The sequence below is a fragment of the Ictalurus punctatus genome, unplaced genomic scaffold (assembly GCF_001660625.3).
Source record: "Ictalurus punctatus breed USDA103 unplaced genomic scaffold, Coco_2.0 Super-Scaffold_100, whole genome shotgun sequence".
Lineage (NCBI taxonomy): Eukaryota > Metazoa > Chordata > Actinopteri > Siluriformes > Ictaluridae > Ictalurus > Ictalurus punctatus.
The window spans coordinates 1,521,276-1,543,485 of NW_026521086.1; the positions used below are offsets into that span (position 1 = coordinate 1,521,276).

The following is a 22,210-nucleotide window of genomic DNA, read 5'->3' on the forward strand; positions in this document are numbered from 1 at the left end:
GACTCAATGTTTTTAAGTCTGTTTTTATATCTGTTACGCTTCCGCCGGTGGATGGCGCTGTGTCGTCGAAGCGCAAAGACTGCTGCAGAGCGCGCGTGCACGAGACCCTGACATATGGACACGCGCGGCTCGTTTGTTTTGATTTACTTCCTGTCCAGGTATTGGCTTATGTTCGAGGGTGTGTCTTTATTTCTCCAGGTGTCTATGCTTTAGTTTAATTATGTTGGTTATTTAAACCCCTCGTGTGGCTGCGCACTTCGTGCAGTATTATAGTTTGTAACGTTAGTAGTGTTTGAGGAGTATAGCTTTAGCACTGTGTTAGAATGCGTGTAGCATGCTAGCGGTCTCAGTTCCATGTTCTTTTTTCGAGTAATGCCTAGACTGTAGTTCCATGGTTGATCCAGCTAGTCCTGTTCAGCATAGACCGCGTTTCTTGTGTTTTGTTAGTTTGTTTATCAATAAAGACGGCTCTCCTGCGCTTACTTCCTGCTAACTGTCCTGTGTCGTTACATCACATTCCTGTCCAGTGAAGTGATTATTTGGTGATAATAATAATAATAAATTTTATTATTATTATTATTATTGCAACATAGTACATGCGGTCATGCACATTAGGGTTAGTGTGCTACATGGGATACACAGTAGTCATTACAAAAGTCATTAATGTACTTCTTGAATTCTAAATGAATAGTTCAATTCATATTTTGCAGAAACGTAATTTATCTAATTCTAAAGCATCATTGCTATATTTTATTCTGTCAAACAGTGAGATGGCAATATTTTGATGGGTGTAGAAGGCCTCACTGGGACATTTTGTATTAGTAGTGTAAAACATATGCATTGGCTTACATATTGGTAGACATATGCAAATTAAAAAAATATATACATGTAGGAAACACTTAAGAGACTTAATCTATATGTAACAAGAAAATGTAGGAATGGGATAAGCTGACTTAAACATCTAGTTATCTAGTTGGTGGCTGTGCTCAGGTGGTAGAGCAGGTTATCTAATCGTAGGGTTGGAGGTTCGATTCCTGGCCCACATGACTCGAAGTGTCCTTGGGCAAGACACTGAACCCCAAGTTGCTCCTGATGTCAAGTTAGCACCTTGCATGGCAGCTCTGCTACCATTGGTGTGAGAATGGGTGAATGGGAAACACTGCTCAGGTTAAAAAGCACTATATAAGTGCAGACCATTAGTTATGTCAATAGTTGTGTAGGAAAGTTCCTCATATTCAGAGTAGGGCTAGGCAGGTGCTCAAGTTGCTATGATTTAATAAAGCAGCATGTCAGTTACATTTATGTTTTTAAATAAGAAGTCATTTACAGTGCATATACACTATAAAGAAAACAGTCACCCACTATTTATTTGATAGCACATTGTGCGATTCTGTGTGTCACATTTTTATTAAAGAGACCAGAGTGGGGCACACAGTGGCTTAGTGCTAAGCACGTTTGCCTCCCACCTCCAGGGTTGGGGGTTTGATTCCCACCACAACCCTGTGTGTGCGTAGTTTGCGTGTTCTCCCTGTGCTGCTCCCCCTGTCCAAGGACATGCATGGTAGGCTGATTGACATGTCCAAAGTATCTGTAGTGTATGAATGGGTGTGTGAATGTGTATGTGAGTGTGCCTTGCGATAGACTGGTACCCTGTCCAGGGTGTACCCTGTCCTGTGCCCTATGATCTCTGGGATAGGCTCAAGGTTCCTGTATGATAGGAGATGTAGAAAATGGGGGTGGATGGAAACGAGAGTGAAATTTTATTATCCTGAGTATCCAGTTACACAAATGTAGAAGTGAGTTTAGATTTGGCTAAATAAATCATACAATCTAGAAACAAACAAGTGGGATATAATCAGTGTGAAGTGTTTCAGAGACATTCTGGACATTTTTTCTGTTTCTGAAAGCAGGACCTTGCACTCGCCGCGCAGTACTGGCCATTATCTTCTATGGAAAGTAGCTAAGGTTTGTCCAAAAAGTCGCTAGATATGTCGCTAGATGCTTTAATAAAAAAAAAAAAAAGTTGCTAAAGGGGTCTGAGAAGTGCACCGAAGCTGTCCCTGTTAAAATGAATGAGTGAACAGCAGGAGGAGGAGGGGCTGCAGCGGGGAGTCATATTTTGAGTGAAAGGATTGTATTCGTGTTCTTTTGAAAATAAACCCTTTAAAGTGATTGTTATTTTTTATTTATTGACATTTTATCATTCAAGCACTTTTTAACATAAAAAAAAATTGGCTATTTTCAAGGTTTTCCAGTACTTAAATTTCCAAATGCCAAATTCAAGCACCTTGTACAAACCCTGTGGTAATAATTTTTCATGGATACATTTCCCAAACAAACAAACTAAAAAACTTCTAGTACTTCTAATTAATAAACCTATAACATCAGTTAGCTAGTATTTTCAAGTGCTAAACCCAAACCTCACACATTTGATGTTTTTTCTTTCTTTTTGTTCTTTGAACACTTCTTCTTCTTCTTCCGCTTCTTCTTCTTCTTGTTTCAGATATATTTCTGCCACCTGTAAGTCAGAATGACAAAATTCTTGACTGTAATATCACTCAGGTAAAATAAATAAATCAATGAATTAATAAATAAGTAACAGTAAACTGATTTTCTGCAAATTTCATGGAACTATTAATAGACATTTTAGTGTATTTAATACAAATTATATCACACTGCTGTTGCACTCTGGAATCTGATAGGTCAGAAGGTCTGAAGGTTGCAATTCATATCTCAGGTTTATATTAATGTGCTCATTGTAATAAGTTATCCTTTCTATGATAGCAAATCATTCACAGAGACTTCTCTGGCAAACATTCCACATAATCAAAGTCTAATAATAAACAGATTTGTGCTATACTACTTTAATAAAAACTTTTAGTCGTTGATATGGTGAAGCTATCTATAAGGAGGTGTTTATTTAAGATTTATGGAAAGAGACTCGGGCCACAGATTTCTCCAGATTCTGAATTTTTTCATGATATGATGTGCTGTAGATGATGAGATATTCATAGCCTTCACAATTTTACATCGAGGAGCATTATTCTGAAATTGTTCCACAAATTGTAGATGTAGTTTTTCGCAGATTGGTGTACAGAGGCCCATCTTTACTTCTGAAAGACTCTTCCTCTCTAAGATACTCTTTTTATACCCAATCATGTTAATGACCTGTTGCCAGTTAACATAATTAGTAGCACAATGTTCCTCCAGCTGTTTCTTTTTAGTAACACTTACTGTTCCAGCCTTCTGTTGCCCCGTCCAAATTATTTTGAGACGTGTTGCGCCCATAAATTCAAAGTTACCTATTTTTTTTCATTTACATGCTACATTTCCTCAGTTTACACATTTGATTTGTTTTTTATGTTCTACCGTGAATAACATATGGGTTTATGAGATTGCAAATCATTGCATTCTGTTTTTATTTACATTTTTCACAATGTCCCAACTTTTTTGGAATTGGGGTTGTAGTACTTCCTCCCATTACCCAGGAAAGTGAGATGTTGCTGTTTACAAATGTCAACATGTTTTTGATAATTATTGAGCATCACACCAAAAATTAATTAATGAGGACTGTCACCAAATTTCTGAAGCTAGGCCAAACATCCTAGCACTAGTTGGCAAAAGTTAGTTTAGCATTTTTTGCTATGTGCCAAATTTGGTCATACAAATGGAGCAGAGCTAAGATCAGATAGCTGTTTATGAGGAACTGTATGTCTGATCAAGCTGAAATTTGATATGGAAGATATACCGTATGTGCTAATCTATAATAGATTCTCATGATGACTTAATTACTGAAAAAAACATGCCTGTCATTGGCCAATCAGATATCAGATAATTGAAAAGTTTCCCATTAGGTTATTGCCACAAAACTTGAATAGAAAGTTCAGGGATGGACCTCCTAGTATCCAATGCAATCTCGCTCAAATTAGCTACCTGGGGCGTGCTGTTCATGTTTATAAGGGTCAGCGTTAAGTTCAAATAGCTGTTTCTCAGGAACCAAAATGCCAATTGAGCAGAATTTGCTGTGCGCTTTCTGCTAATCTGTAACTGAATTACTTCAAAAATGTCTGCCTTCTGCCAGTCGGCTTTCAGCAGGTAGGTTACACAACTAGCATTGAGCCATCATCACAAAATGTGATATGCATAAGTATGTTCACATATGGTCTCTTTATTGTTCTATGAATCTTGACAAGAACTGGCCACTGGGAGTGCTATATGCAGGGAGTGTTTGGACAGATTGCCTCTTATCGCTATATTACTATTATTATTAGCAGTAGAAGTAGTTGTATTATTATTATTATTATTATTATTATTATTATTATTATTGCAGTAGTAGTACTGATATTTCCTACCGTTTTTTAAGTTTCATTTTCCACCTCTGGTTCTGTAGTCCAACAGATCTGACGCACTGAAGGCTGGGCATTGGCAGATATCGTCTATGATGAAAAATTAGTATTATTTATTTATTTATTTATGAATCTACCATACATATCATGAACACAAACCTTTTGAATAATTTTGTCCCTCACAGTAGGGTTCATAAGATACTCACTGATGTTAAACTTCAATCTCAGAAATGCCCTCTTAGTAACAGGCACTAAAAAAAATTAGCAATGTTGATATTTAGCAGCTGTTGTAAAACTTAATTTGACTTCAAATGTATATGAAATTGTGAACTGGATATAAAAGTGTAACCTGGAACCCCATAGACTTCCACTTCACAGAGCGTGAGAGCCTGGATAACATTGGGAATGATGATGTTCACATAACGACCCCTCATGTTGCAGGTGTAATTTGCAGAGGCACCGGCAGGGATGCTAGAGATAACAACACATCTGCAGGGGGAGAGAGAGAGAGACTTTGACTTTTAAAATATAATTTATTCTACAATTAAAAAACCTTAACATACAGAACACATTGTTTTAACAACCATTACCAATTGAAAAAGAGATTCTCGCCTCTTATAAGTCACCCCTTTGTTTACACACCATTTCTTCTCAAACATCGGAAGATCACCATTCATTTGGTAAAATTCATACTTTAATCTAATCCTAGACTCAACCAAGGCCTTAAATAATTTAACCATGTTTACTTCTTTCCCTTCTGATCCCATTTTGTCAGCCTTCCAAATGGCTAATTTTGCTTGACCGACCAAAAAATTCGAATAGGTACAGATTTCCTGCCTGTGGCGAGAATATCTACCCCCATAAATAAACCCTGTTTTCAAGAAAATGATCCCCAAACTACGAAACATTGTATACAATAGATTAAAGATTACAACATTCACAAAAGACATGAAACACAGTATCGAGTTCATCACACAAAGTACACAGTGGAGACGGTGCATATTTACATTTAAACAAAAACACTTTTGTTGGTAATGCACAATGTAAAATCTGCCACTGTAAGTCACCAGACTTTTTTGGTAGAGGGTTCTTATACAATAACCGCCATGAAGGTTCATTATCTCCCGACTTCAAGAAATGAGTCCTCCATTTTGTATGCCTCCTCCCCCTTAGATGTCTGACAAAGTCGGACTTTACACAGGAAATATATGCATTTTGTTTGTTCACCATGGAAAACGGAAGACTTTGCAAGCCTTTAAAGGATAACAACATGTTTACATTGTCTCCATTGTTAATTTGAGCTACCTGTGGAGTTATGTACACTTCTGGAAAAAAAGACCTTTGTGTTACCACCAGACATAAACTTGGTTATATATTATCCCACAAACATGCAGGAAAAGATGTTTTCAAATCCTTTAATATGTTCCCGACTATTCTCTCTGATCTACCAGTAATTTTTCTAGTTAGATTCTGTACTGAAAAACATTCACTATTCGACAAGTCAAACAGGTTTCCAACTTTAGTTATCCCAGCTAAAACAAAGTTAGAAATTTCGGTGTTGGATATAATGCATTTTTTTAGAAAACCAAGGACTGTGCAGAAGTGGTTCATCAAAACCAAAATGTTCTTTCCGCTCCGACTTAAAGTAACCCCAAGCTTCAAGAACCGATCCATAAAACCTTATCTTAAACATGTCTTTTACCACATTTCCCGAAATCAGAAACATTTGTTTATCAAAATCCATCTTGTTTTTTCCACGTAGAATGGCAAGGCCAAAGCTAATCCATGGTAGAGAGTCCGACGAGTAAAGCAGTTTTTGGGCAGTCTGCAACCTCATGGATTTCACCTTAGAGGCTAAATGAATTAATCCCTGACCGCCATCAATTGTAGGGAGACACAGTACCCCAGGGGGGAAGCCAATGATGACCACCCCAAAAGAAGTCTACAAAGGCTTTTTGAAGTTGTGACAAAAGCTCTTTCTGAGGGTCCAACACGGTTAGACGATGCCACAGCATTGAGCTGGCTAGATTATTCACCACCAGCACCCTGCCTCTGTAGGAAAGCTGGGCTTGAATCCACTTCCATCTCTGGAGCTTGCCTGTCACTTTTTCTACAAGTCTTTCCCAATTCTTGTTCATGTGCTGTTCAGTCCCAAAGAACAGCCCCAGTATCTTAACCCCCTCTTTATTCCAAGGGTGCTGATGTGGAAGCTGAGGTGGATTTTGGTGTGACCAATGGCCTAACAATAAAGTGTCAGTTTTTCCCCCAATTGATCCGTGCGGAAGAAGCACTCTAAAAGATGTTGAGGCATGAGGTAAGATGTTTAACATCATCTTCAGATCTAATGATCACTGGGATGTCATCTGTATACGCGGTGAGTTTCACCACTGCTGTGTTTGAAAGGTGAGATGTTGGAACTGTAAATCCTTGCAGCTTGTCTCTCAGCATCCTCAACATTGACTCAATGGAAATCGTGTACAAGAGACCAGACAAACTACACCCTTGTGTCACACCTCTACCTACAGAAGAAGGTCTGGTCAAAATTTCATTTATTTTCAGCATACTATAGACATCTTTATAAAGAAGCCTTATCCATGAAATAAACTGATTCCCAAAGCCAAAGCTTTCAAGTATTTTGAACAGGTATTCATGGTTAACTTTATCAAAGGCTTTTTCTTGGTCCAAACACACAAGACCAAGATCTAATGTATGCAGTTCCGTTAAGTACACCATGTCCCGCACAAAAAAAGATTGTGAAATATAGATCGCTAGGGTACACAGTAGGACTGATCTTCATGGATGATGGACGCTATAGATTTTTTAAGATGATTTGTCAGAGTTTTAGACAATATTTTATAATCAGTTCCTAAAAGAGAGACCGGTCGCCAGTTCTTCAATAAACCAAGATCTCCTTTCTTGGGTAAAAGAGTCATTACAGCTCTTCTACAACTGATGGGTAGGATATTTGACTCAAAGCTTTCGAGAAACACCTCATACAAATCCTGACCAATGAGGGACCAGAGGGCTTTATAAATTTCAGAAGTCAAGCCATCCAATCCTGGTGATTTTCCCGAAGATTGCTGCTGGACAGCTTCCGTTAACTCCTTAAAGGACAAAGGTTTCTCCAGCTCTGCTTTATCTTCATGTCCAAGATGCGGCAGTCCATCTGAAAGCAGATTAATTGCTCCAAGGTCACAGGGTTGTGCAGTATATAATTCTTCATAAAAAGATAGAGTTTGCGAAAAAAAAAAAATTATTTTCTGTTATTTCTTTCCCATTTAACAATTTAAGATGATTTATATTCTTTTTTCTCTGATGTTCTTTTCCAATGAAAAAAAGAAAGTTGTTGAAGAATCCAAGCTGTTTAACTGAAGATATCTTCCCAGTATGGATGTACTACGACTTATCTCTTCATACAAATTTTTCAAAATCATGTTGTACTCGTCAAGCATTTTTGCAGTTTCCATCTCTTCACCATCACTAATGGAGCTGCTTAGCTTCAGAATCTGCTGTTCCAAAAACTTAACCTTTTCCTTTAGTTCAGTCAGGTGACTCCTTGTGTATTGTTGGCACAAGAGCCGGATCTGTACATTTACAATATCCCACCACTGGCTTAAAGTATTATACTGTGATTTTCTCTCTCTCCACTCTCCCCAAAACTGAGCAACTAATTGTACGAAAACTTTATCTTGCAATAATCTATTATTAAAAGCCAAATCTTATAATATGTGTTACTCTGCATTATAGTCCTAGTTACTGCAATATAGTGGTGATCCGAAAATGGTGTTGGCGAAATATCACTATTGGAAAATCTTCCTCTGTCGTTCATCTGAACATAAAATCTATCGAGTCGTGCACCGGAAACTGTATTAGAATTCATTTTCACCCATGTGTATTGTTTACTGCCAGGGAAAGCTTATCTCCATACATCTACAAGACTATGAAACTGAACAACGGTTTTGAGAGTCTCAGACGAATTTGGATGAGGTTCAACATGATTCCGATCCATAGTGTAATCGAATGTACAATTAAAATCACCAGCTAAAATTATTATTCTATTCTGTGAAACTTTTGAAATAAAGTCTTTTACTTTTTTAAAAAAAGAAGCTCTTTCTGCCCCATCATTCGGAGCATAAATATTAATAAGAGATTACGGTAACTCAAAGTGTAAATTCTATAATTTGCATTCTGCCAGGTATAATTTCTTCAGCTCTACTGTCTTGAATTTGTAAATCCGATGAAATAAGAACTTCTACTCCGGCACTCACGTTTGAATCATGGCTCACTGAGCCATTGCACCTGATTGTCCATATTTGTGTGTGTTTCTTGCAGAAAAACTACACTTGCTTTTTTCCAACTAAAAAAATCGAACAAAGCGAATAATTTTTCAGCACCACGACATCCATTAATGTTCAAAGATCATAAGTTTAAGGATGCCATGATGCTGACTATTGAATAAATGACGAATGACATCGCAACACAGGTCTCATTATCTCCTCTCTTCATTACAACATATTCAAACCTTCTTCGCCTTACGGTTAATCATGACTTTTACCTTTGTTATTATTTTCCTGAAGTGATAAAGCTTCTGAATGCTAAGCTCTTCGTCAGTTGCTTTATTCATCGCCATTTTACACGACACCAAAAAGCGCTTTAAATCAGGGAAAAAAGTCTCAATTTGTGGTTTCCGAGCTCCTTTAGTCTCATCTAGAAAGTCATTAATTTGCTTTAATGTGTACAGTCTAGCGCTGAGAGACTCTGTTCCTTCAGCATCATCCATATCAGAAAAACTCTCTATGCTCTCTAGATCAACATCTGAGTCATTTTCAGAGTGAGCATACTCTGAACTCATGGTGGACATCTGAGTACAAATATCTACAGCTGCTTCACTTTCACCATCTCCTTTATTACTTTCTATTTCTGTCTGTTCTTTTTCTGATGGTTTATCATGTTCATTTACTGTCTGAGTCAATGTTTCTCCACTACTTGCCTAACTTACCCGCTCCTCGTTGTAATCATGATTTTCTACATCTCCTGCATCAGGATTCCCTTTAGGTGCTGTTTTAACATCTGGAACGAGATGGTTCTGTCTATGCTCCTTCACTTTGGAACTCTCTTCCTCCTGAACTCAGGGAAGCCCAGACTTTTGGCATTTTTAAAGCTCTTCTCAAGACACACTTTTTTAAACTTGCATTCGACTGCTGATGTCTTTTTCGATTGTTTAATAATTATTTTTATTAGTATTAATGTTGTTATTTTTATTCTTATTAACCTTTATTTGTTTTATTTTTCTGTGGACTGTGATTTTATGTACAGTGCTTTGAGAAGCTGCTTTAAAGGCGCTTTATAAAATAAGTTTATTATTATTATTATTATTATTATTATTATTATTATTATTATGGTTATTTTGTCTGGCATGTCGCTCAGTTGTTTGAAGATTAGACGGTCTGACATGTCCTAGTTCTCCGCACAAAAAACACAGCATATGATCCGAACTAATAAAGATTGTGTAATGTTTGCCTTCATTAGTCAGCTTTACAGCCAGATTGAGCGGATCCTGTTGTTGATTCAGAATTATGTTCGTAAATCGCCGAAACGACACAACGTGCTTGATATCCGGATTTTTCAGACCGAGTGGAATCAGGTCGTGTCATTAATCGCGAGTCCGCATTTAACCAGGTCATCTACCATCTGAACCTCAGTGAGAAAAACAACAACAGCTTTATTCATCCTACAAGCTGACTGGATATTTGACCACCAACCTGTTCACTGACTGCAAAAAGCACATCTTCCACAGATACGGAGTCATCAGGTGTACATTTAAATCCATGTCTCAGAGTCAAGCGTGAGAAATCTCCCCTTCACCCCATTTGTCAAAGTTTTCCGACCGAAGTCGGCGCTCAAAGAAGTTTTATGTCTAAGATTAATCTTTTTTTTTTTTTTTTTTTTTACATGAATCTTAAAAAAGAACTAAGAAATTGATTAAAAGTAACAAACTCTCGACTCCTCCCACTACCCACAATACTGAGAGAGAGAGAGAGAGGGAGAGAGAGATAGAGACAGAGAGAGTGAGAGGGAGAGAGATAGCAAGAGAGAGAGACAGAGCGAGAGAGACTTTTTTTTACTTTAAGACACCTTTAATGTATTCAATTTTGGTATATTTACATATCTACATTTTTAAAATAATTATTTTCATTTTTTTAAAAAGAAGAAGAGAGAAGAACCCCCTCAGACCCCCCACCCCCACCCTCAACCCAGAAAACCCCAACCCTTTCAGTTCTACTACAAGTCCATTGTAGTCATATAGTGTGCAAATGTCCACAGTGCTATTCATATTATAGCTTTTCTTGCGGCTGATGTCCATTTTCTCAGTCTGAACCGTCTCCGTGGTGACAGCACGCCCAGGTTTTCAGTTTTTATTGCTTGTTGTGCAGATTGAATTATATTTTTTCCCTGCCCGAGAAGTAGTTAGTTAGCAAGACGTTACGATTTCCTTTTGTTAAGTCTAGAAAACAGTTTAACTGTTCTGTGGTGTACAGTTCTTCAGGTTGTTCTGAAAAGTTTGAAGTAGGTGGGTTACCTTATCCTGCTTCATTCACCTCCTTAAACCCTTCCTCTGATGCCCATATCCCCAATCTGAAGCGTCTCGTTGGTGACAGCACGCCCAGATTCTCACCTGTTGTTGTGTGCTCCACAGATTTTATTAATTTTTTTCTATCCGGAAAGTAGTTTGTTAGTACGACATCATCTTGTCCTAAAATCTGCTCCAAGAACCAGGTTAACTGTTCTATGGTGTAAAATTATCCTGGCTGTTCGACCACATCCTCCTCCATGTCTGTGAGGGGTTCTCCTCCTGTAGCTCCTGCGCTGCGGTCTGGTTCTCCTGCATCACAACACTATGTTGTGGCTGTTTGGAAAACATAAAGGTAGTTGGCTGATCTAGGGTGACCTCTTCCTCCTCCTCATCATCATCTGTAAACTGTTCTTCTCTACCAGCTCCTGTGCTGCTCTCTGGGCCCGTGTCCTCCTGAGAGAGAAATAGTTTGTATATAATGTACCCTTAGTTTTGACAGGTATAGGTCAAAGGTCAAAAAGATACACATTCTAACTCTCTCTATCTAGATCAAAGGTCATGATCATAAAAATATTTATAGTTATGTTAAATCTGGATCACATCCATTGGTGACAGAAACGTTACCATACATGGTACGGCCATGTGTTTTCCATCCCACACACGTTGCACACATGATCTTTCTAACACTCTGTGGTAGGTCATAAAAATATATATAGTTATGTTAAATCGGGATCCCATCCATTCCTGACACAAATGTTACTATACATGGAATGGCCATGTGTATTACACACAGACATCCAAACAAAAATATGACACACACAAACACACTTTATTTTCACATTATTTAAAAGGAATTTAAGTGTTATTTACTAAATTACCATAATTATGAACACAAGTTGTTAAGTTGACAATCATTTTTAAAATTACGTTTCTCCATTTAGATTGTCTGCAGTAGAATGCAGTCTTTTAAACCAGGAAAAATGACTGCCTTTAAGTTGTATAACAATAGTAAGTAAAATCCAGTGATTTACATTACAAATCTCATACATAACATCTCTGCAGGATTTATAGACGTTAAAGCACTGAATGAAATGAGCAATATAGACAAAAAATAAACACTCTGTGTCTACTACTTTTATCTCTCTCATAGTACATTTACATTTATTCATTTAATAGAGTGTTAGAGGACCTGTAGACTGCACAAATACTAAGGACATTAGAATTTATCATTTCACTTACAATTAAATTCTACTAAAGCAATGAATTTGGGGCATGTTCTCAATAGTGATATGACCAGTAGTGGACTCGTGTATAGGCTACACCTGCTAATACATTTGATGGACTATTTTGCACTACTACACGTAGCTAACGCTAGTCATATTTAGCAGTGTAATTTGAATATCTACTCTTTAGTTTACTGTAGCAGTGGATAAGAAGGAAAAAATTTCATTTGACAAATCTGCTCATCTAGAGAGGGCTTTTCATTTGTGCTATAGGAAAGATAAGCATGATTACATTTCTGCTTATTCATGTAAACCTCAACTACATTGTGTAATCTAATTTCATGTATTGATACATTTTGTATTTTATTTTTAAAATCTTTTGTCATTCGCACACGTAGCCTTCTATCTCCACAGCCTTTGGACTGTGGATAGTAGATAAAAGTAGTAGACACAGTGTGCAATATGTGCAATGTTCAGTACGTCATATAATAATAATAATGAGTCTTTATTGATCACATATACACTACAACAGTGAAATTCTTTTCTTTGCATATCCCAGGTTGTTAGGAAGTTGGGGTCAGAGCACAGGGTCAGCCATGATACAGCGCCCCTGGAGTAGAGAGGGTTAAGGGGCTTGCTCAAGGCCCAACAGTGGCAGTGCTGCCCCCATCTTGAATCATATTACCGTAAATACTTAAATGTGCAGTCATTTGTTTATTTTTTTCACTTTTTTATTCAATTCCTGCTTATTCAGGCTCAGAGTCATGTAGGCTGCATTGAATTTTATTTTCAATTCCCTCATCTCTTTCTCAGCAACTTTATCACTAGCACGTTGCACTGCTTTCACGATTGGGGTGGCAAGAGGGGCAGACATAACAATGACACAATCCCTGGCGTTCTCATGTTTTTTACTGTCAACATGCTTCTTTACGGTTTCTTTTTTAAAATGACTCGAACTGGTAATGAACTCTGTTTTACCAGCAATATCTTGTCCTGCTTTAACACAAAAGGTGCAGTACATTTTCCCTTTGTCATAACGTAACCAGGCGAACTCTTGTAGCCAAGCTGATTTAAACTGTCTTGTCGGGATGAGAGCCGCAGGGACGAGAGAAGACTCAACTCGCTGCGCTTGGCTGTCATCATCTATAAAAGATTGCACACCGATTGAAACGGGCTGGGATGACTCAAATGTCATTTGGGAACTTTCACTGGTCGAGTTGGTCTCAACATCGTCGGTATCTGATGTAGAGGGGGCAGGATTTGGACAGGCAGGGATTGAGGAAAAAGTCTGATATATTTCTTCTCAGCTGACTAACATTAGTTAACTACGCAGTTAGCTAGCCTACATATAACGGATAAATTCACATTCTAACAAACTAAACCACATCAAACTAAATTACACACCTTTAATAAAAAGGCTCAGGCAGGGTTAGGTTAGGGGATGACTCAACCCAACACTCAACCCAACCCAACCCAACCCAACACCTCCCACTTGGTGTGGGAGGTGGCACAGGCACAAAACCTTGTCCTTCATTCTGTATATATTTCTCTATATGTATTTAACATTCTATGAGAAAATATCAGTTGTATAAAAAAAATGGAAAAGAAATTATATATATATTTTAATCTATATATTGTGTTAAAAATGAATTCTGCCACTTTAAAAAAATGAATTTTCATGAATCTCATGAAAATGAATCAAATGAAAATATATCACTTGAATATGAATCTCATGAAAATGAATCAAACGTAAATGAATCACATGTAAATGAACCATATGAAAATGAATAAATAAATTAAAGACTTTTTAAAAAATCTGCCCAAATGTAAGACGTTTTAGGTGAGGTTAATTATTGGGGGTTGGAGGATCAGTTTAGAGAACATATTATTTGTTTCTGATGGTTAAGTTCAGGGTTAGGGTTGGCCCCTGAGTTTCAACATTGGAAAAGGGAGTTTTTTATTGGTTAAAAATTAGGTGATTAGAGTTTATTGTTTGGGTAAGCCCCTAGATTTCAAGATAAAAAATGGTTTTAATGGTTGGAATAGAAGTTCTAATTGGGTTTAAGGGTACTGGATCTATGTTCCCCTATTGTCCAACTTGTACAGATGAAATTTAATCTGGCCCAAATTTAGGGCCGAACCAGGAAAAAGTTCCATTAATTTTGTCCATGTTCCCTCTCAGATCCTTCTTCCTATTGATTACTCCCCTCTCCCCTGAGAAGAAATGCCTTTCTCTCTATTAATATATACCCCCACACACATTTTATACATAATATTATATTATATTTATATTTTTGTGTCACGATATGGAGATTGAGATGGATGCAAGTGCAGATTTTTCAAGTTTAATAAAGAACTAAACAAAATACAAAAGACACTGACATTGGGGCAAATCACTGTGGCAAAGATTAAACATAAACCAAAGAGAAAAACATAGCACCAGGGACAAAGGTAAAGAAAGACAAACGTGAGACAAAGAGTGCAGTGAAAACTGTGGCTAAATACACAAGTGCTTACCAGGAATGTGATCCAGGTGCAGGTGGTCATGTGATTGTGATGCAGTGGCTGCTGGGAACTGTAGTTCAGATTTCCTTCTCTGATTACATGACATAATGGTGTATGGTGTAATATGTGGTAATGTACGGGTATTACTCTGTGCGTGTGTGTGTGTGTTTATACAGAGGCTGAATGTGTTGGCCACTCTTGGGTAACTTACCCAAAATACATCATCACAGCTCTCATTACTGTAGATGGCCAGCCAGAGACATTGTCACCGAGCTCATCAATGAAAGGGTACAGATGGCTACACACCTTCTCTTCAGAGCGAAGGGAATCATGGGTGTGGTCAGATCTGATTGGTCAGAAGCTGTTAATAAATCTTTTAAAAATAACTGCAGCTCTGACAACAGTGCATATGCAAATCAGTTCCCAGGTTTATACAGTATGAACACACTCATTATAAACTATCCACGCTATATCGTCAGTGAGAATGCCCAATTCGTATACAATGAGATCGTATATACATCACGTCTTTGTGTATGTGTTCACGTAGGTGGACTCGAGCAGTAACTTTGAGTGGCAGAAGCAGCTGTGCTAATACTGGGACGTGGATCTGGATAAGTGTGTGGCCAGAATGGCTCTGTATCAGTACATCTACGGATATGAGTACCCGGGAGCCTGCCTGCGTCTGGTCATCATCCCGCTCACAGTAAAGACGTGTTAACAATACGTTAAGAATTCATAATGCATAATGTAGTGTAGTGCATGTTATTATAATAATATTTATTTAAATACTATGCGTAATGCATTAAGGAGGCTTTATAACATGCTTCGAATGCGTTTATCGCTCATTATAGGCGTGTGAAAGAGTGACGTCTTAAAGATACGTTCGTGTGTGACCTTTCCATCAGGAACATGTTTAATGTAAAAAAAATCTTCTTGGAAATTACATGCTTGTGCTTGTTTGTGATGGTTTTTAGGACCGGTGCTATCTGTGTCTGATGGGTAACACCTCGAATAACATGTGTGTAGAAGGTGTGAGCTTGATCCTTTCACCGTTAGCCAGACAGAGTGTCTTGTTGTTGTCCAACACGGCGGTAATTTTCTCAATCCACAGGCACGTCCACAGGTACGTCACTCACCACCCACTTGTGCGTGTTGGCGGTGTCACTGCCGAGGGACGTTTGATGGCACTCCGCTCCAGTGTGAGAGGGTCGCCTTCACCATACAGCTCGTCCATGCTCACTGACTGCGGGTTGAGCACGTCGGTCTCGATGGGCTTGTAGAAGGGATTCACCTTGCAGCCCTCTGTCTCATGGAGGGTGCACAGTGCGTCAGCGAGGGCACGGTACGCCGTGGTCTAACCGCCTCTTGTAGGGCACACCAGCAAGACGCCCTGGTGCACCAGCATGGTCTCGTACAGCTGGATCACCTTGGCGGTCATGCTGGAGAAGGGCTGCAGGGAGCGGGTGCATAGAGCTGCCTCGATGTTCGACTGAAGCGCGCCGTAGTCGTGCTCGGGGACGCCCACACCAGGAAAGAGGTCCGACAGAATACCGTTAAACGCACACAAGAAGGATTGGATTGACTCGATTGACACTAGGTTCAAGATTTTCAGATTATGGATGTTCAGATGTTCCAGGATTCTTTACTTTTCATCTGGTATAACATTACAAGGTGCTAATGTTATATACTTTAAATGTTTTTTTAAAAAAAGTTATATAGTATATGATTACAGCTTTTTAGTTGCAAAGAATTTGCAAATGTCAGTTAATTCTATTTCCTAATTTGTCCTGGAATTTCCTCCAAGTGCCTGATTCCAGGGATCATGTGATAATGACCTTTGATAGTAAAGAAATATTTGGAGTAAATGTAAACTTTGGTGTTCTTTACTATTTATCAGTTTATTTTATTTTAAGTTCTGCGTCATCCTTGAGTAACTTGGATTGAAGCGGCCTCCAGGTTGTCCTGGAGCTCAGTCCTGCCTGCGTAGCCTGGGTTCATCGTGATTAATGCAGCTTCCTACAAATGGAAGCAAGGGAAATGATAACGATTCAAACCCTTGATAATATTCTGAAATCGATTGCAACACTGAGTGAGTCTGTTCCAAGAATCGATTCAGCACAAATCTCGAATTAAAGGTTAGGGGAACAGCCCACAATATTAAGTACATAGGATCATTATCATGATTAACAGGGCGATTCCTAATACCTGGTGTCAATTCGTAGATACCAGGTAATGGGAATAGAGTCGATTCAAAGGAATCAAGCTTTGGAGTCGACTCTATAGTCATTGTGAATATGGAGTCAACTCCAAAGCTTGATTGTGGGGGAAGCATGACTGAAGAACCTTGATTTCTCAGTTTGGGAACAATCCCAAAGAAATAGTCGGGAGACGCAGAGCGTTTGGCATCGTTGTGACAAACGCTGAATCTCACAGCTTTTTTTTTAGTTTTTAATTACTCAACAACTAAGACACAACCCCCTCGTTTATTCCTTCACTTTCATCTTTCACTACTTTTTTTTATTTTGCATTTTGTTCTGATTCTTTCCCCCTGAATGTCTGGCTAGAACTTTCTGGAACTGGGAGCTAATGCTAAATTTAATGTTCTGTTAGAAAAGACAGCTTGATGTGTGGTTTCATTAAATTCATTCAATTTAAATATCTTGTCTTTCTAAGAAAAACTGCTGATTAAGCAATGCACTATACCATATTCATGAGAAAGTAGAATGTTGTATTTGTTATTTGACGTTTGTGTAAATTCAATACGTCGTTTTCAGCTAGTGATTAAAGAATTGGTTCATGAGTCATCTTTGTCAGATATGCTGGTAGCGCTTTCTGATTTTAGTCACTTAACCATTCAAAAGAGTTATTTGTGTGTGGAACGGTGTTGCATTGCACCCACGAATACCTGCAACCTGGAATGTAAAATAAGATTTATTTTGTTCCAACACTTTTTTGTTGTTGTTGTTGTTGTTGTTGTTGTTGTTGTTGTTGTTGCTGCTCCAAAACTGAAAAGTGTTAAAATGGAAGCAGAAGTAAGTGTAGCTTCTTAAATTGTGTAGTGTAACGCAGTGTTTTTCAATCTTTTTTGAGCCATGGCACATTTTTTACATTGGAAAAATCTTGTGGCACACCACCAACCAAAAATGTTACAGAATGGCACTCTGTAGCCTAATACAGTATATATAATTACAATATAGTTTCTCAATTTATTTATACTCACTCAGTGTGAAACCTGGGCCTGTTTAGATGAACACAAAGCCGATATCCTGGCAGGAATTGAAGAAAGGCATACACGAAGCTCTTCAACAGCTTTCAGTCTCTCTCTGTTTTTAGTTTTTATAGCAGTTAGGCTTGAAAAGCTCAGCTCACACACATATGTTGTGGAAAATGGGAGCAATGTCAAAACTTTGTTGGCCGGAATGGGGAATTTCTTGGCAGCAGTCAACCAAAAACTGTCCAAAGGAAGTTCAGCAAATCTTAGCTTTAAACCACGATCTTGTTTCAGTTCACTTAGTTCCTCCTGCTCCTGTAACGTCATGTCCTTTCCAACAGCAGTCAAGGCATTCAGTGGAGTCTGAAGAGAAATAAAATGACAACTTCTCCTCAAGAGTTTTCAGATGTTTACCTATTACCTTGCACAGTGCAGCAGGGTGATCTTGCCGTTCCTCTGTGAGTGGGAACATCTCAAGGTTGGCACTTTGCACATGTTGTTGCCAGAGGTGCACCTTTAAATGGAATCCATTTATTTTATCTCATTTCGGCCTTGCATCCGTGTGTTCGGTTCATTCAGATGATGAAATATATCTGCCAGGTATGCCAGCTTTGCACACCACTCATCACTTGCAAACAGATTTGAGTAATCAGACCTCTCATTTGTCAGAAAACTTTAAGTTCCTCCCGCAGCTCATACACACGGGCCAGCAACTTGTCACGCTACAACCATCAGACCTCCATATGGAGCAATAAGGCTTTATGCTCCGCTCACATTTCCTCACGCAAAGATGCAAATATACCTTTTCAAAGGTCGTGTCTTTACAAAGTTCCCTATGCGCACAACATCATCCAACACAGGAACTAGTTCTGCTGGTAAAGTCTTTGCAACGAAGGCCTCACGGTGCAGAAAACAGTGTGTAACAATAAGATCTGGGTTTCTTTCCTTCACTCTGCTAACGAAGCCTTAGGTGTGCCCGACCATGGCTGCAGCTCCATCAGTGCAAACACTTGTGCAATTTTCCCACGCAAGTCCTCCCTGGTCAATTCGACCCCAAAAATTTCCTCTCCTGTTGTTTTTTCTGGCAGTGCCTTACAAAATAGGAAGTTTTCTCTAATGGCATCTCCATCCACAAAACGCACATTGGCCAAGAGCTGAGAATATCTGTAGACTCATCAGGTTGCAATGCAAATTTCCTACTGATGCGTATCTTTTCCAAAACATGGCTTTCCATGTCTGTAGACATATCATCAGTACGTCTGGGGATTGTGTTATCTGAGAGCGGGAGTTTAGATATGTCTTTAACCGCGTCAGGGCCGAGCATCTCGTTGACAGTGTCTTTGCGGGCAGGTAGTATTAACGTCTCTGCCACAGTGTGGGACTTTTTTCATTTAGCTACAAGTTCAGGAACTAGCTTTGAGGGCTTTCTAATTTACCTTTGTGGTTTTTCTCATTAATGTTGCCTGTTTCGGTGTTTTCACGCAGGCAAACAAAATAGTCCATCGGCTTGTTTTGAAGCGACGGGTGTTTCGCTTGGAGATAGCGTTTAAGCTTGTTTGGCACCATGGCGCTATTGGACTGCTTCTCGCCACACACCAAGCATAATGGAGTCGGGGTCATCTCATCGCTGGTGAAAGCAAATCCTAACGAAAGATAACTTTCGCTGTATTGCCTCGAGCTCACCGTCTTTGCTTTCTTTTTACCACCACTCATACTAGGCCCTTCACCTGGGTCACAATCTTGTCCAGGGCCCAGTTCGGAGTTTGCATTTTTCTTTTTTAAAAACTTCTCCATCACTGCCACCACGACCTGTCGCATGCGTCACTAATTCTCTTGTCTCTAAGAAGGTAGGAGGCAATTACCTGCTGCCACCCAGGACGAATATTACATTACTCTGCCAGTCACTATATTACAGCACAGACACTCAACAATGGCTTATTATTTGCAGATAATCATGAATAAATTTTAATAAAAAAAAATTTTAAGACTAAGTGAAATTGGACAATTTCTCAAGGCACGCCTGACGATCTCTCACGACACACTAGTGTGCCACGGCACAGTGGATGAAAAACACTGCTCTACGGTATGTAGACTGTATTACATGCGTGTTGAGCAGAGAGGAGATATTATAATATTATACAGTATCTGGAAATATAGTGTGTGACTGCTGCTGAAATAAGGAAGAGACTTAGGATTCTCCTTTTCAAATCTGAAACCAAATTGCTGAAGCAGTACAATACTTACCTGAACTAAGCATTGGTGGTTCAGTGGTAGAATTCTCGCCTGCCACGCGGGAGGCCCGGGTTCAATTCCTGGCCAATGCAGTAGTGAGTTTTGAAAGTAAAGCCTTCACCAAAAGAACATTACAAGCCTGATCGTTTCTGCCCAAACTAGACCAACTCCATGCTGCTGAAATATATAAGATACTCTGCATTGTCCTTACTCTTTTAAGATAAGGTTGGTGGTTCTGTGGTCAAATTCTGACCAACCACGCGTGAGGCTGGGGTTCGATTCCCGGCCACTCACGACTGAGTTTTGAATATTGAGCATTCACCCAAAGAACTCTACAAGCCTTATCAATTCTGTCCAAAAAAAGGGTAGCAGACACAGTCCATGTTGCTCAAATATACAAGAGCCTTAGGATGCTCCTTGTCAATTTTGAAACCAAATTGCTGAGTCAGCACAATACTTACCTGGAAAGCGCCCTCTGTGAAGTCCGGGTTAGATTCCAGGCCAATGCACAACTGAGTTTTGGAGACGTTTGTGTTGCTTGAGCCTTCACCCAAAGCACTTAACAAGCCTTATCAATTCCGCCCAAAACTAGGGTAATGGACAAACTCCATGCTGCTGAAATATGGAAGAGATTCTCCTTTAGAATTTTAAACCAAATTGCTCAAGCAGCACAGTACTCAGCTTGAAATCGCACTCTGCGAAGTCCATGGATTTTTAAGATAAGCATTGGTGGTTCAGTGGTAGAATTCTCACCTGCCACGCGGGGGCCAGTCACACGTAGGTGTAGAGCGCTGACTAGCCAATAGAAAGCGAGGATAATCCAGGAGGAGGGTCGAACGAACCTAACGTAAAAACATCCGTTCAAATATTTATATTATATTATCTGTTACATATTGTATCTATGTAATTTTTTAAAAGCGGCATTGTCAACATTTACTATTCCGATACTCTTTCAGTGTGTAAAATTAACTGTTAAAGAAGAATGTGAAATTAACAGTTTGTCAAAATTAAAATAACTATCTAAATAATATATGCAGGGTGTGTTATAGTAAGTTATTGAAAATGTATTCCAAATAAGGACTAATATTTTAAAACATTTACAAATACAAGCTAGATAAAACATATTTACAAATACACAGGACAATTTTGTTTTGTTTTTTTAAATACAATGTTGTCTATACACAATTCCACAATGGTAAAGAGAGAGAGAGAGAGAGAGAGAGAGAGAGAGAGAGAGAGAGAGAGAGAGAGAGAGAACATAGAAGACGTAGAATGAGATTCATGGACAACAGTATTACACAGGATTTGTAACTATTTACCAAAATCCAACCTTGTGCTTGGCTTGCAATCAGACATGCCATGCACAGACCTTAAATACTGTGTTTCACAACAAAGTTATTTTCTCTTTTCAACAATCCACCTCTGCCTCTCAGCCTCATAGAATGAAGACTGCTGAAACTCTGCCCATGTCGTCTCTGCATTCATTCCCTGTGCCTGATACAGGGAGAGCACTTTAGAAAGACAGTAAATGTATCTGCCTGCCGCTCCAGGGAAACCAGTGTGGATATGAGGGCTATTGGGTCCTTGTTTTAGTGGCTGGTGGCAGAACCTGCACAGATGACCAGAAGGCCCTCTGCAGAGTATGCCTCAAAGACATTCCTGGAGCAGTAGAAGTATTTAACATCACCAGTCTGCTAAAAGAAATGTACAGAGGAGCATTTGGCTGACCACAAGCTAAACAGGATCTAATTTGTTTTTTTGGTGTCTTCTCAACTGTTGCCTGTGTCAGAGGTACGTCTTCAGGAACACCACTAGCAGGTGGATTGAATGGAGTGGGAGGCTGTATTGTTCCTGACCACATCTTTTCTTTGAGGTGTTGACTTCTCTTGCAAAGAAGGATTGTCTTTAATGCTTCTTGCCTCTTCAGATGAGTCCCGAAGTAAATCACCTGATGGGCCTCTCCTGAAGGACACGTTGATTCTCCCAGGGATTTTTTTTTCTTCCTGCTGATGGCCTGAATAGTACCCATAGATATGAACAATTAACATAAATAAATATATAAAAAGAATTTACTTAGTTATGCATGTTTTGTAAAGTAAAATTATGGTCACTGATTCTT

General features: G+C 38.9%; 1 protein-coding gene and 1 non-coding gene across 4 annotated transcripts in view; one reads left to right on the forward strand and one right to left on the reverse strand.

Annotated features, from left to right (window-relative positions):
• The window catches only part of LOC108261406 (NACHT, LRR and PYD domains-containing protein 12), a 263,191-nt gene that overhangs the window by 149,563 nt on the left and 91,418 nt on the right, over positions 1-22,210 (reverse strand). The window lies entirely within an intron of this gene.
• trnag-gcc (transfer RNA glycine (anticodon GCC)) lies at positions 20,113-20,183 on the forward strand. Its single transcript has one exon. It is a non-coding gene; the product is annotated as a tRNA-Gly (tRNA).